Here is a 15,743-nt window from a genome sequence, read left to right on the forward strand (position 1 = left end):
TGGTGATTAAAATATTGATATTATAAGTGTTTTAAATTTTCCAAACACTCTAAAAGAAAAATTCAATGACATATTATGTCTTCCATGTGGCTTCTAGACTGTAACAAGCCAGACAAAAAACAAAACAAAAACAAAAACAAAAAACAAAAAAAATACAGTATTTAGCTATACACAAAGTATTTGTATGAATAAGGTAGATCAAATCAGCTACTAAAATGAGGTACTTTTGAAACTTTTCCAAAAAACAGCAAAGCAAAGATTACAAAGTAGGAGTCCAAGTTCCTCCACCTTGAGTACACAACAATTATTCCAACGAACAAGAATAACCATGAAGCTGCATGGATTTTCAGTCTAGGTGAGATAAAAGAGTGTAGAAGAAGAAGTTTGCTTCTACTCTCCGAGACAGACACAGGTTAAGAGCTCTCCTGGTAAGACACCACCTCATGGTGCTACACAGATTACTAAATAGGGGTTAAAGCTAGATGTGAGAATTAGCCAATAAGAGGCCGAAACTAATGGGCCACGCAGTGTTTAAAAGAATACAGTTTCTGTGTAATTATTTTGGGTAAAGCTAGCTGGGTGGTGGGAAACAGCCCGCTGCTCCTTCTACAACAGAGTGGCGCCCAACTTGACGGACTAAGTCCACTTAAAAACCTGAGAGAGCTTAAAAAAGGGAGAGAGAGTTTAACATAGCTTTTTGCTGTTTGCTAGGACGTGCCTTAGAGAGATTTCCTGTTTTGGCAATAGCGGCAGAAAAAAAGCTGAGTCATTTTAAAACACGGCTTTCTGGGGCTGTGCAACCAGTGCAAACTCTGGCTTTAAAGCATTTCAATGGCTTTTATAGGACTGGATGTTTGTGTTCCCACTCAGGATCAGGAGGAAAGTACTCTGAGACCATGCCAGTGGCTCAGCGCTCCCCACCCGCACCTGTGCAGATGGCAAAATGAGGTTTAGGCAGGCAGGAGAGCATGGCGGATTCCTGGCACCATACAGAGAGATGTTTCCAGGTTGTGTGGTGCTCTGAGCATCAGATTTGGCTGTAACTTGGGTGAAAAGAGTTTCTGTTCTGCACTCTCAGTCTCAGAATTAAACTGCTGAGTGTGGCTCCAATATGGACTGCTGTGTGCCTGGAACTGTATGCTGCTAAGAGGCACCAAATGACTGAGGCAGGAGTGGCTCTGGCTCTGCTTGGCCTTGCTGAACTGTGCTGATCTCAGGCAGGATTTATCATAATTACCATAATAACAGTGCAGTTAAAGTTTAGACTGGGCAGGAAACAGGCGGTACCATATTACCTATACACTGCGCAACTTAAGTTTTTAAGAAGCACTTAGCATTTTAAGAAGTGCTCCTGGACAGTAAAGAATTACAGATTCACAATAGGACAGATTCAGACATAAAAGACCTTTAAATGGGTCACAGTGTTGGATGAGTGTACGTAGGCTTGGGAGAGAGAAGAAAAAGAATATAGAGAATAAAGTTAATGGTTTAAAAAAAGGGTAGTCTTTAAAGAGACAGAATAAAGTAAAGTGCTAGAATAAAAATAAGCCACATAAAAATGGAAAACTCTCAGATAGCCTGGATTCTGGGTATTACTGTGTTTTCTTTAAAACTTTTGACTGTGTAGGAGCTAAGTACAAAAAAACATTTCATTAAATGGGCTGCCAAGCCAAACCTGCATATATGTTCTAAAGGTATCTTGACTTCAGAATTTGGGTCCAAGGATATGATGCTTTGGAGTGGGTCTTCTTTAGTTTTCACAGAGGATGAGACCCTGTGGATTGCTTCTATCCCAATATGGTGTGATAGACCACGCCCTCCTGAAAGGTTGCTGTGAACAGCCTCAAAAAATTACTTCACTCAACTGCCGACTGAGATGAAGCTGGCACACAGGTTACACGATGAAAGATCTGATTAACAGCGCCCCCATTCAGCAGGAAGCAGTTTGGAGAGAAAAAAACTGTGCTCATATTCCCAGATATTGTTTATAAATGTTCTTTTATATTTAAGGGGGGAATATGATATAGATATGAATAACTTGCATTGGTATGGATTTTTAGGTCAATTTTGTTATATGTATATGTATTTCTGATCTTGATTAAGGTATTGTGATTGTGTAGTTCATTTTAAAAATGTAATGTATAATTACGAAATATAGGTTGTTAATGGATAATCATCATTAGTCAAGCTTGTAGTCATGTTAGTTAGATTTTATATATATATATATATATATATATATATATATATATATATATTTCAGTTAAATAGGCATTCCTAATATCTTTCAAAGACTACAGAATATGGCATTTTAAATATCTTAATAATTTAGGACTTTTCATGACAATGAGACACGTCTGTTCTAGCAGCACCAATCTACTTAAAGAGGAAGATGGACACCGAAGAGGCTACTTATGGAGTTTGATAGCCATTTGGGCAAGAAACTGCTCTTGCCTGGACTGTTGCATAAACTGGACACAAAGAACCCACAGAGAGAGGACTGCTGAACTTGCCTAAAGGTGAGATGGTCTTTCACGGTTCCTGACTCATGAAAGTCTGCAAGACATTCTGCAGGAAATAGCAGATAGTGACTGAACTGTGGTTGAAATTTCCTGCTTCATGGAAAAGTCTGCTGGACACTATGGGCCTGAGGCTGAAGATGGATGCCCCAACAGTACAGAGGAACTTTGGGTGACTGTCCAAGCAGCGAGATGTCTCTGTCATTTCTAGAGTTTTGAAAGTTGCTTATTTCTTGTTTACTTAGGTAATATTATATCCTTCTGGAATCTTTGATGGAGTTGAAGAATAAATAGTTATAGTTTTCTTTAGTTATGATAAAAGATAAAGTAGATATAAATATTGTAACTGTAATTCTTGCTTGATAACTGTTTTGTTATATGTAATTTTACTATGTTAAAGTTAAGCCTTTCTTTTTTGTTTAAACAGAAAAAGGGAAAATGATGGAGGAGGGTCATCTGCCTATGTGTTACTTTCTTTGGTTAATAAAGAAACTGCCTTGGCCCTTTAATAGGACAGAAAATTAGGTAGGCGGAGTAGACAAAACAGAATTGTGTGAGAAAAAAGCAGAGCCAGGTAGAGGCCTCAGGCAGTTGCCATTTCTCTTCTCTCCAAGACAGATGCAGGTTAATATCTCTCCTGGTAAGACACCACCTCGTGGTGGTACACAGATTACTAAATATGGGTTCAAGCAAGATGTAAGAGTTAGCCAATAAGAGGCTAGAGCTAATGGGCCAGGCAGTGTTTAAATGAATACAATCTGTGTGTTGTTATTTCGGGTGTAAAGCTAGCTGTGCGGGAGCTGGGTGGTAGGATGCAGTCCACTGTTCCATCTACAAAAGAGCAAAGCAAACATGCCCAGCTCTCTCCATCTTGGGACACATATGGCTTGGAACAGCGAGCTACCATTAAGAACTTCAAAGACCTTAAAGTCATTGGAGTTCTTTGTTCTTTGAATCTTCCTGGCTCAGGAGCAATGAATAAATATGACATCATGTGACTCAAAAGTCTCAGATGAACACAGTTAATCACATATCTGTGAAAGATGAAAATAAAATATGTGGTGATTTTTAGAGCCAAGATACTGTTAGAGATTGTTTGTTAGGTGTCAATAAATAATCAGAATAATTGTATATTAGTTATAGTCCTTATTCCTCCTACAAAACATCTTACAAAAACAACTTAAAGAAGGAGGAGTTTATTTTGAGGCACAGTTTGAAGGTGCAGTCAACTCTCGAGGGAACCCATGGTGGAAAGGGCAGAATCAATTGTGTCAGCAAACAGAAGAGACAGGAGGTTGTTCCCATTTTTGCATAATCAGGAAGCAAAGAATGACACACGTTGGGGTCACTTTTCAGTCAGCCCTGGAGCCCATCCAAAGCATCCAGAGTCAATCTTTTTATCTCAACTAAAACTCTCTAAAATATCCTCATGGTGATGTCCACAGGTTCGATTCATAGGAGTTTCTAAATTTTGTCCACTTGAGTTCAGAAAGATGGTTCATCTATCATTAAACCCGAGGACCTGAGTTCGATACCTCCAACTTGCCATGTGGTCTTCGATATAAAATAAATAAATGTATCTTTATAAAATCCCGTGAAGATTAATAATCACAGTTGGTATTAAGAAGTATTTTACAAATAAAGTCACATAAATAATTATCTGGTATACAAAGCCATCAATAGAAATCATTACATTTGCCATGGAATTATCTTAAAATTTACCATATTATACTGTAATGAAAATTAAGTCAGAAATAAATGTTAGTAATTTATAAACATACAGTGGACATGCTTCTTAGAATACATTCCTCATGATCACATACAATCTTTGTAGATATCTGGTGGGAAAAAGGAGCTTCTGGCTGGGCATCTTTGGTTTGGGCTCAGGTCTGATTTTATGTTGTAAGTTTTATGACACTTAGCACACCACTGGACTGTGCTACTTCTGTCATCTGCAAGGTGAGAACAGTAACCAAATCATCTCCCCAATGTTAAATTTCAAAGAACAAAATAGAAAAATGAAATGCCCTACTAAGTTACATCGCCCATAAATTTACCATGTTGGAGAGAAGCTTTATCATATGCAGGGGCTCAGAGTAAGCATCCTCATAGGCTTAAAAAATCATGCCAAAGTTTAATTTTGTGCTTTAAGGATAGTTAAAATTTATTAGTACGTGCCCACATGTCATCCCTCATAACATTTTAGAAATATTTTACTTTTTTGGTTTTTCAAGACAGTGTAGCTTTGGAGCCTATCCTGGAACTCGCTGTATTGACCAGGATGGCCTTGAACTCATACAGAGCTGCCTGCCTCTGTATCCCAAATGCTTGGATTAAAGGTGTGCATCACCACACCTTTAGAAATATTTTAATCTTTCTCTCATATTAGTATCGTAGTATGTTTAAATTTTAGAATCTTTGATTTGTGATTTCAGTTTCTTTTAATAACAAACCTTATTTAAAAACAGGTTTAGAATTACAGAAAATAGATGATAGTACAAGATGTGTCTCATGTCTAGCGGTCCAATTTTTAATATCACATGTTACAATCAATGAACCAACACAGATACATTGCTAATAAGTAGAGTCCTTAATTTGCTTACATTTCCTAGTTTTTTCCTAAAATATGATTTTATATTTCCTTCTTGGTTATTTCCAAGACACCATATTACATCTTGCTGCTATATCTGTCACCTTTCATGCATGTTTCTTGTGACAGGCTCTTGGACCTCGTTTTTACTTGATGACTTAAGATAGTTTTGAAGTGTGCTGGTCAGGTACCTTATGATCTGTGTTTACAATAAAATTCATTGTGCATTTTCTTCATAATTGTACTGGATTCATTGGGTTTGGGCATAGAAGTATCGTTCTCATCATAGTATATCAAGATATATACTAACAGTATGATCTGTGACTGTCCACATGATTTTGACAATTGTTCTAAGCTAACTGTCACAAGGCATGCTCACTGTAAAGTAGCCTTTTTCTTTCCTGTATTGCATGCTTTGGAAAGAAGTTCTTATGAGCAGCTCTTACTTCGGTGAGGTGTAATGCAAGGATTTGTTTAAGCAAGGATTTTCTAGATAAGTTATTCAGAATTCTACATGGAAAACACATCCCCTCTGACTGGCTAATTGACTTAGTAATTTATCATGTCAATTCTATTTTGTCAGTGTTATCTAATACTATGTTATATCATTTCTCAAACAAATCCAGCTATTCCAATTGATTCCTGCATGGTTTTATCCATACACATCAGTATGTATATGGGATTACTGTATTCTTTAGACTCATCTTCTATATTTCCTGCCAAAAGCTAGAGTTAATCATTTCACTAAGGAGTTCTAATTATCTTGAAGCTGTGTTTTCATGAAAACATGTCATATATTTAAGCATCCTGGCTGTACAACAGAATAAAACAAATATTTTGAAATTACTTATAATATATATTATATGCAGAAGGAAAACTGATAATGATCTGGTAATAATACACTGTAAAGCTGAAGAAATTGACACCATGGAAATTAAATGATTATACATAAAGATTTTATTATAAAGGCTTCATTGGTACCAGTTGTTACATCTTAGAATACATGTCTCCAACAGGCTCAGGCTTTGAATGTTTATCCATCCCATCATTGGTCTTCATCTTTTAGGAGACTGTAGATCCTACAGGTATTGAGAACTAGCAGACTGAAGGAGGGGGTTTTATCCTTCCTCTCTACTTTCTAGTCTACCATGATGTGAATAGCTTTGGCCACACTCCCCGACACTATGACCTGAACCACTCCACCATGCCTTCCCAGTCATGATGGACTTGAATCATCTGAAACTATGAAAGAAAATACATCCTTCCTTCCTCAGTTTGTTTCTGTCAGGGTTGTAGTCAAGGAGACGCAGAGTGGCAGCAACATTGCGTCAGACAATTATCGTAGAGAATCTTGACCATGTGGTTCTTGGACTGCAGAGACTGGTTTTCAGGAGGAATTTGGATGAGTTCAGTAATGAAGGGGTCATTGTATTCCAGGAGGGAACCCCCCTGCTGTCTGCTCAGAGTGAACAACCTCCTCCACACACTTCATCTGCCATCAGCTGGGCCACTCTACCATGCCAACTGGAACCCTTGAGAACTGTGAGCCAAATGAGTAACGATTTCATAAGTGCCTTTTGTGGAGTATTATGATCAAAATGACACAAAAGTAACTAATATGCTAGTAATCATTAGAGCAGAGGTAAAGAGCAAAAAGACATCTATGTGTATGTACCCCTAATTGAGCTAAATTCCCTATTATTAAAGCAGCCACCAGTCAGATTGGACGGAGGGGCTTGGTGTTTATGCCATCAGCATCATTTTTAGTTTATCTCTTCTTGAAAGGGACTTTCCCAAAATACAGCCACGCAATGATGAATAATTGAAAATGTTATAGACTAGAACTTCTTAGTGCAGTCCAAACTCATCATTTTACAAAAGAGAGAATTCAAAGGCTTGAGGATGCAAACATATTCATATTTGTCAAGGATAATAAAAGTTTGAGGTAAGAAGCCAACTCCTTCACTAAGGCTAAGGTTATTCAACCACCATATTGGCTCAAGAAGCCATTGTATTATTAAAACACAGAAAGGTGATTGTATCTCAGTGCATGAAAATTTCCTTATAGTAATATTAATATTCTGTCACCTTTGATAAAAATTGGTAAAATTGACAATGAGATCCAACAAAATTTAGTTTACACAAAATTAAAGGTATTATCTGTTTTAGTAACTAAAAATTGTGACGAGGATATAGAAGTTGTATCTCGGTTTGCTTTCTATTGCTGTGATAAAACACCATGGCCAAAAGCAGTTTGGAAAGAAAAGGAATTATTTGACTTATCCTTTACAATCATGGTTTGTCAATGAGAGAAGTCAGGGCAGATATTTGAGCCAAGAACTGGTGCAGAAACTGGAGATGAATACTGGTCACTGACTTGGTCCTCGTGGTTTTAGTCTGCTTTCTTACATAGCCCAAGACCACCTACCCACCCAGTGCTAGTACCACCATAGTGGGCAGGGCCCTTCCACCAAAATCATCACCCCTACACATTGTCTTTATGAGAATCTGACCAAGGATTATTCTCAATTGAGGCCCCATCTTCCCAGATTATCTTAGTTGTGTCAAGTTGAGACAAATACAACAACAACACTAACCAGCATAGATGACTCTGTAGTTAAGAACACCTATTGCTCTTGCAGAAGACCTAGGTTTAGTTTTAAGCTATATTGCAGGTCACAACCATCTGTAACTCCAGTTATAGGGCATCCAACAGCTTCTTCTAATCTTTGCTTGCACACAGTACACACACACATTCTCTCTCTCTCTCTCTCTCTCTCTCTCTCTCTCTCTCTCTCTCTCTCTCTCTCTCTTTCTCTCTCTCTCTCTCTCTCATGCAGACTAGGAAGTGAAGCATAAAAAAGCTTTGAGGCTAAACAGAGGTGGCACACATCTTTAATTCCAGCACTTGGGAGGCAGAGGCAGGCAGATGTATCTGTTCTACAGATAAGAGTTCCAGGACAGCCAAGGCTATTCAGAAAAATTCTGTCTCAAAGACAAGCATAAAAGCTTTCATATTAATTTTATTTTATATTTAAAAACTGTACTCTCAAAATTCCAGTGTGTTCTATTTGAGGCTTACTATCATGAATGTATGTATATTATTCTCACACTTTAGTAAGTATATGTGGATGTCCACAACTGTTTGTGTGTATTAAATATACATAAGCAATTATCATGTTCTACTTCACCTTTCTTCTAAATACCTTGTTATACATATATGCTGGTAGAGGCTGACTTTCATTAATTTCAATTGGATGAGTGTATTATATTCAATAAAGAAAAAATGTTTCCATGGGTATCAATTTTTTGAACTTTTTTGAGGTTATACATATTTGAAAAATATTTCTGTGTTACAAACATGGAAATAAAATCAACCTTTGAAGGCTATGTGTATCTTACATTTTCCCAGACTGTCAAATTACTATTCTAAGCATATCAGTATATATACCCACCAGCAATATTTCTTAGTTTCTAGAAAATTATATCTTGCCAAGACTTGTATTACCTGACTATTTTTGTCCAGCTGATATGTGTGAAATGATATTTCAATTTGGTTTAATTTGCACTTCCTAATTAGTAGTTAGCTTGAATAGCTAGCTTTGCAGTCTACTGGGCATTAAATTCTCTCTGATAAGTTCTCACCAGTGTCCTTTGACTATTCTTTTCTTGTAAAGTTTGTGAGTACTTTTTCTTGTATTAACATTTTATTCTTTATTCATTACCATCTTTTGTTGATTATAAGAGTTACATATTTTAAATGGTTATTGCATTTACTTAAGGTACATACATGACTTATTTATGTGATATAATAAAATAGCTATTATAATCAAGCAAATTGATATAGCCATTATCTGTTACCCTTTTTTGTAAAAAGAAAATCATCTAAGCACTCTCATTAAATTCTGAGTCTATAATAGAGGAGTATAATACAATTTTCAACCATCGATCTGACTTACTCATTCTATAACCTTACTCATCTTATATAACTATAATATTGTACCTTTCAACTTCCTCTTTCTCCTCTTTCCACTCTTCCCTTATCAATGAAGATTACAATACTTTTGAATATCTACCCATTTCACAGTTTTAGATTCCATAGGTAAGGAAGATAAATAATTTCACATGAAATAAGGTCCACAACTTTAGTCCATATTGTCTCAAATGGGAGAGCCACTTTCTTTCTAATATTGAAAATTCTATATCATGTGTCTTAATTTGTGAACTTCTCTATTTACAACACTTGTGGTTGTTTACATGGTTTTTTATTGTGAATGCCAAGGCAATAAATATGGAAGCAAGAGTATCACTATGTTGATTTCATTCGGAAAACCCTAGAAAGACAATTACGGAACTATAAAACAGTTACATTTTTAAAGCTCTGAAAAACTTGCACACAGACTTTTGTGAATTCATAAGAATTCACTTCTCACAGTCTCACCAGCACCTGTTATCTGTTATATTTTCACTAATAGCTATTATAATGGCATAAAATGAATATCATCGTGATTTGATAGCATTTCTTTAAGAATTAGATATGATGAATAACTTCAAATATCTGGCAGCTATTTCAATTAATTTCTATGAAATATATTTTAAGTAAAATGTAATTATACCACTTTTCCATTTCACTTTCTTACCTCCAGCCCCCCATGCACCATATTCTCAAATAGACAGTCCCTTTTGTTGATTATTATTGTTAAATAAAAACATGTATACAACTATATGCACAGATGAATAAATACAACTTGCTAAGTCTGTTTTTGTTGTTTGAATATATGTGATTTCAAGGAGGACTGCTTTGCACTGGAAAACCATCCAGGGGCTCATGCCTGGGAGAGGCTAATTCTTCCTCTCCCAGTAGTCATTAGGGTCTATAGTTCTTTGTATAAGGCTATGACCCTCTAAGACATTAGCATGTTCACTTGGCCACAATCCATCTAAGCCATATCCAACCTTCAAGCCAAATTTGCTATGTCCATATCAAATGCAGAACTAGCAAAAGAAGTTCATATACATAAACATCATCACAAAAATACAAAAAAATATAAAAGATCAAGGCAATATCTCCCAAATATCCCAATCCTAGAAATGTATGCCAATATGAATTATCCAGATGAACTCACAACACTTAATTTAAAAGAGAAAACACACACTTCATCAAAAATTCTAGGAGTTTAAATGAGATACATAAAGATAGTTCAGTGAACTTAATGAGAATAAATTTAATGATAATAAACACCTTAATTTTCCCAGGACAAGAAGGCACATACAAGATTGAAAGAAATGATGAAGACAACAAGACTTGAAAACATTATTCAAGAAAAAAAAGATTGAAGAGAACTCTAGAACTGAAAAAAATCACAGGTAGAATGAATCAACACAAAATAGGCCATTAGGGTTCAAAGGTAAGGTAGAGCATCTAGATAAAGTACATGAGTTCTTCATAAGTGAAGAACATGAAAAATTAATAAAGCACACAGGAAAGAAACATATATGAAATGTGCAACATCATGAAAAGACCAAACTTTCACATATCAGAAATAGATGAGGGAGGAGAATTCTAGGTCAGGGGCACAGAGCAGATCTTCAACAGGTTGAAAGAAGAAAATTTCCACAAACTAAGGAAAGACATAACCATACAGATACAACAAGACTCAAACACCAGGTATTCGGGGCAAGAAAAGAAATTCCCCACAGCATGTCACAGTTAAAATATTAAGTATATGGAAAAACAACAACAAAAATAGCATTGAAAGCTGGAGGGGGAAAGTCTTATATAAAGGAAAACCCATTAGAAAAACTGACTTCTCAACAGAAACTTTCAAAGATCAAAGATGGAAGCAATGCATTCCAAATCAAAAAAAAAAAAAAATGATGATCAACTCAGACTAATGTACCAAGCAAAACTATAATCCATAGTTGAAGGATAAAGAAAAACCGTTCATGATACAAAAAGCCTAGGCATATTAAACTCAGCAGACAAAATCTAAAGATACTACAGGAAGAATTTTTGAAGCTGACAATCAGAATGAGCAAAGCCATGAGATTATAGAATGAAAACACATAAAGCTATAGTTACGAAAACACAAAGTACTACTGAGGACAAAACAACACCAAAAATCAACAACATGATGATTATGATCAACACATATCTTTCAATAATAACTTAAAATATTAGTGACCTAAAGTTCTACTTAAAAGATGAGGAATAAATGCCACTATATATTGTTTTCTGCTTCACGATGACTAATTTCACTGACTCTCAATGAAATAATGTCAGTAAGCAATCATATACCTGATGTGGGAGAGTCTTCTGTTTGAGTTGATTTCATTGGCTAATAAAGAAACTGCCTGGCCCATTTGATAGACTGCCCCTTAGGTGGGTGGACTAGACAGAACAGGAAGAGGAAGTGAGGTAGAAGGATCAATGAGATGCCACATCTCTCCTAAGTTAGACAGACCGCCGTGCCTCTCCTCAGAGAGATGACAGACGCGATGAAGCTCCAGCCCAAGATGGACGCACGCTAGAATCTACCTGATAAGGCACCACTTTGTGGTGCTACACAGATTATTAGATATGGGTTAGTCAAGATGTGAGTAAGAGCCTGAAAATAATGGGCCAGGCAGTCTTTAAAAGAATACAATTTGTGTGATGTTATTTCGCGTGTAAAGCTAACTATGCGGGAGCCGAGCTGGGCGAAAAGCAGGCCCGCAGATACTCACTACAGAATGGCGCCCACGTGGATGACTGGATCCACAGAAAGTTTGAGAAAGCTTGGGAAAGACTAGAGTAAAGCATGTTTTCTTGATAACAGCAACTTCTCGGGTCTGAGCAAGCGCTCTCATCTAAGAGAGGCTTCCTGACTCAGCTTCAGCTGCAAAACCCTGCAGCTCATTAAGAGGTCCTGCCACGAAACACTTAAACGGTGTTGATGAAAAGCTGAATGCATGCTTTTCAGTTTTCAGCTGTAGCAGGAAAAAAGTTGTGCTGTTTTAAAATGCTGGCTTTCTGGGCCATCCTGCCAGGGCAAACTCTCTTTCAAGCAGGCAGTCCTGACTATGGAGCTTTTGATTGTTTAACACTGTTGCAGCTTGCTTGCTGGCAGGGACCTTGAACCGCCACAGAGTTGTGGTGATAAACATGGGTACAGCCAGTACCTCTGCCATGAGGCTGGAAAGCTAAGGAATGGGATGGATCTAGCTGTCAAAGCCACGGCTCTAGTCCTACCGATATTGTTTGGTAAATTAAAGACTCATGTCGTCAGAAAAAGAGAGAGATACAGTAAAAGAAAGATTCAAAGTCGAAGAAAATGTCTAAATGATTTATGATGTGTTAAAAATATATGCAGGCTAAAGGTTAAAGTTCTTAAAAAAAAAAGGAAGTAGTTTGTTGTGGTGGTATACACCTTTAATCCCAACACTTGTGAGGCAGAGGTCGACTGACCTCTGTGACTTCAAGGTGTGGTAGCACACGCCTTTAATCCCAATGCCTGGGAGGCAGAGACACACAGATCTTTGTGAGTTCTAGGTGTGGTAGCATATGCCTTTAATCCCAGCACTTGGGATGCAAAGGCAAGTGGATCTCTGAGAGTTCAAGGACAGCCTGGTCCACGGAGTTATTCCAGGACAAAGATATACAGACAACCTGTCTAAAAAAGTAAAAGTAAAAATAAACGAAATAGAGGTTAAAATAAAGCTGCACAAAGATGGAAAATACACAGAGAATCTTGATACTATATGCTATTGTGCTCTCTTTGAACTGTTTGAATGCTGAGGAAGAAGCAACAGCTGCTAAAAGATATTTGTTTACAAATGCTGCTGAACTAATCCAAGATAGATATTTTGAAAATACTTTGACTTCAGAATTTGGATCTAAGGATATGATACTTTGGAAAAGAGATTCTTCTTTTATTTTTACAGAAAATGAGACCCTATGGATTGCATCTATCCCAATATGGTATGATAGACCGCGCCCTCCTGAAAGGTTGCTGTGAACACCTTCAGAAAATTACTTCACCCAACTGATGACTGAGATGAACCTGGCACACAGGTTACACCATGAAAGATCCGATTAACAGCGTCCCCATTCAGCAGGAAGCAGTTTGGAGAGAAATAACTACGTCCAAATTCCCAAATATTGTTTATAAATGTTCTTTTACATTTAAAGGGGGAGATGATATAGATATGAATAATTTACATTGTTATAAATTTTGCCTTATTGATAGAAATTTAAGGTATATTTTGTTATATGTATATGTATTTCTAATAACGATTAAGGTATTGTGATTGTGTAGTTCATTTAAAAATGTAATGTATATAGGTTGTTAATGGATAGTTATCAATAATATTAAAACCTGTAGTTATGTTAGTTAGATTTTCTAGCTATATAGAGATATTTTAAGTTACATAGGCATTCTTCATATCTTTCAAAGACTACAGAATATCGCATTTTAGATGTTTTAATAACTTAGGACTGTTCATTACAATGAGACATGTCTGCTCCTGGCAGCACCAATCTACTTCAAGAAGATGATGGGCATCGAAGAGGATCCTTATTGAGTTTGATAGCCATTTGGGCAAGAAACTGCTCTTGCCTGGACTATTGCATAAACTGGACATAGAGAACCCTCAGAGAGAGGACTGCTGAACTTGCCTAAAAGTGAGATGATCTTTCGGGATTCCTGATTCATGAAAGAGTCTGCAAGATATTCTGCAGGACACAGCAGAAAGTGACTGAACTGTCTTTGAAATTTCTTGCTTTATGGAAATGTCTGCTGGAAACTATGGGCCTGAAGGCTGAAGATGGATGCCCCAACGGTACAGAGGAACTTTGGGTGACTGTCCAGGCAGCGAGATGTCTCTGTCATTTCTAGAGTTTTGTAAGTTGCTTACTTCTTATTTACTTAGGTAATATTATATCCTTCTGGAGTCTTTGATGGTGTTGAAGAATGGATAGATAGTTAAAGTTTTCCTTTGTTATGATAAAGATAAAATGGATATAAGTATTGTAACTAATTCTTACTTGATAACTATTTTGTTATATGTAATTTTACTATGTTAAAGTTAAAGCCTTTCTTTTATTGTTTAAACAGAAAAAGGGGAAATGATGTGGGAGAGTCTTCTGTTTGAGTTGATTTCATTGGCTAATAAAGAAACTGCCTGGCCCATTTGATAGACCGCCCCTTAGGTGGGTGGACTAGACAGAACAGGAAGAGGAAGTGAGGTAGAAGGATCAATGAGATGCCACATCTCTCCTAAGTTAGACAGACCGCCGTGCCTCTCCTCAGAGAGATGACAGACGCGATGAAGCTCCAGCCCAAGATGGACGTAAGCTAGAAACTTCCCGGTAAGGCACCACTTCGTGGTGCTACACAGATTATTAGATATGGGTTAATCAAGATGTGAGTAAGAGGCAGAAAATAATGGGCCAGGCAGTATTTAAAAGAATACAATTTGTGTGTTGTTATTTCAGGGCATAAGCTAGCCAGTGGCTGGGAGCCGGGTGGCGGGAAGCTGCCCGCAGCTCTTCACTACATATACCCTTGTTGTCATATCTTAATTGACAGAATAGATTATGCAGTGATTTGAACCAGGTATGTTTCCCATGGGTATATGCTTTTGAACATTGGTATCCCATTGGTAGCAGTGTTTGAGAAGTTACGGAACTTGCTGAAGGGAATTCATCACTTGTATCAAGTCTTGAATATTTGTAGCCTCATCCAACTTCCAGCTCACTCTCTGCTTCCTGAAATGGACACAGATGGGATCTCTCAACTTTCTACCCTGGCCATATGCTGTCATGCCTCCACCATCATAATGTAATCTCCCACTGAAATGACTTGTTCTGAAAAATTGTATAGGTGAAGTTTAAAAGCAATAAGCTAACTTTTGGCAGAGGTAATTTTAAGACAGCATAGCATTCAGGTTGTGTCCTGACCACCACTTACTGCTCTTCTCTGGGTTCCAACGAAGGGAGGGACAGTGGAGAAAACAGGTAGGAAAGTGTGCAGCTTGGTGAGGAAATGAGCACGAGCCAGTTTAAATTGTGAACAAGATGGGTGAGTAAGGCAACTGTAAATGTTTAAGAACTGGAACAATTAAAATGAGAGCTCATGCTTTGCGCTAGGGAAATGGGAAAGACTTTATGAGAGTAAAAATCCACCAATTGAAGGCTCCAGATTGTATAAATGCAAACTCAGTTGAGAGAGAATGAATTAAACACGCCACTTGTGATTAACCTTTGGGAGTGTATTCTCGTGTTTACCAATGGAGACACACAGGTCAATTCATCTGTTTTATCAGGGAGACAAACTACATCTTGAGCTAGAAAAATAACTTCTCCGGATTATCAAGAGGGTGCTGGGTTTGCTGGTATTCAAAGTGTAAGAGAAAGGGGATCATGGGAACTTGCATCTCAGTTCCAGAGCAGCAGGGAGACTATGCCAATGGGATCATATTCCTTCCAAAGAGGCTGTGAAAGGGCCTTCTTTTAATCTACGAAGATGAGAGCTAAGTTGTCACAGAGATTCCAGAACTTTGGAAATATAAGGAACATGAGATATCCTCAAAGGAAAGTTGCAGACATGCAGTTGATCTGGCCTAAGGAAGAGATCACATCTGCGGCAGGCAGCAGA

The 15,743-nt window shown here is 37.3% G+C and overlaps 1 long non-coding RNA gene across 2 annotated transcripts; it reads left to right on the top strand.

The window, feature by feature from the left end:
• The first annotated feature begins 311 nt into the window (after nucleotides 1-311).
• LOC119825008 lies at nucleotides 312-10,966 on the top strand. 2 transcript variants are annotated; one of them, XR_005287155.1, is made up of 3 exons: nucleotides 312-355; nucleotides 6,544-6,648; nucleotides 10,363-10,966. It is a non-coding gene; the product is annotated as an uncharacterized LOC119825008 (long non-coding RNA). The 2 variants fall into 2 exon arrangements; XR_005287156.1 differs by lacking the exon at nucleotides 312-355 and adding an exon at nucleotides 2,459-2,516.
• The last annotated feature ends 4,777 nt before the right edge of the window (nucleotides 10,967-15,743 follow it).

This window comes from Arvicola amphibius, chromosome 10, assembly GCF_903992535.2.
Source record: "Arvicola amphibius chromosome 10, mArvAmp1.2, whole genome shotgun sequence".
Lineage (NCBI taxonomy): Eukaryota > Metazoa > Chordata > Mammalia > Rodentia > Cricetidae > Arvicola > Arvicola amphibius.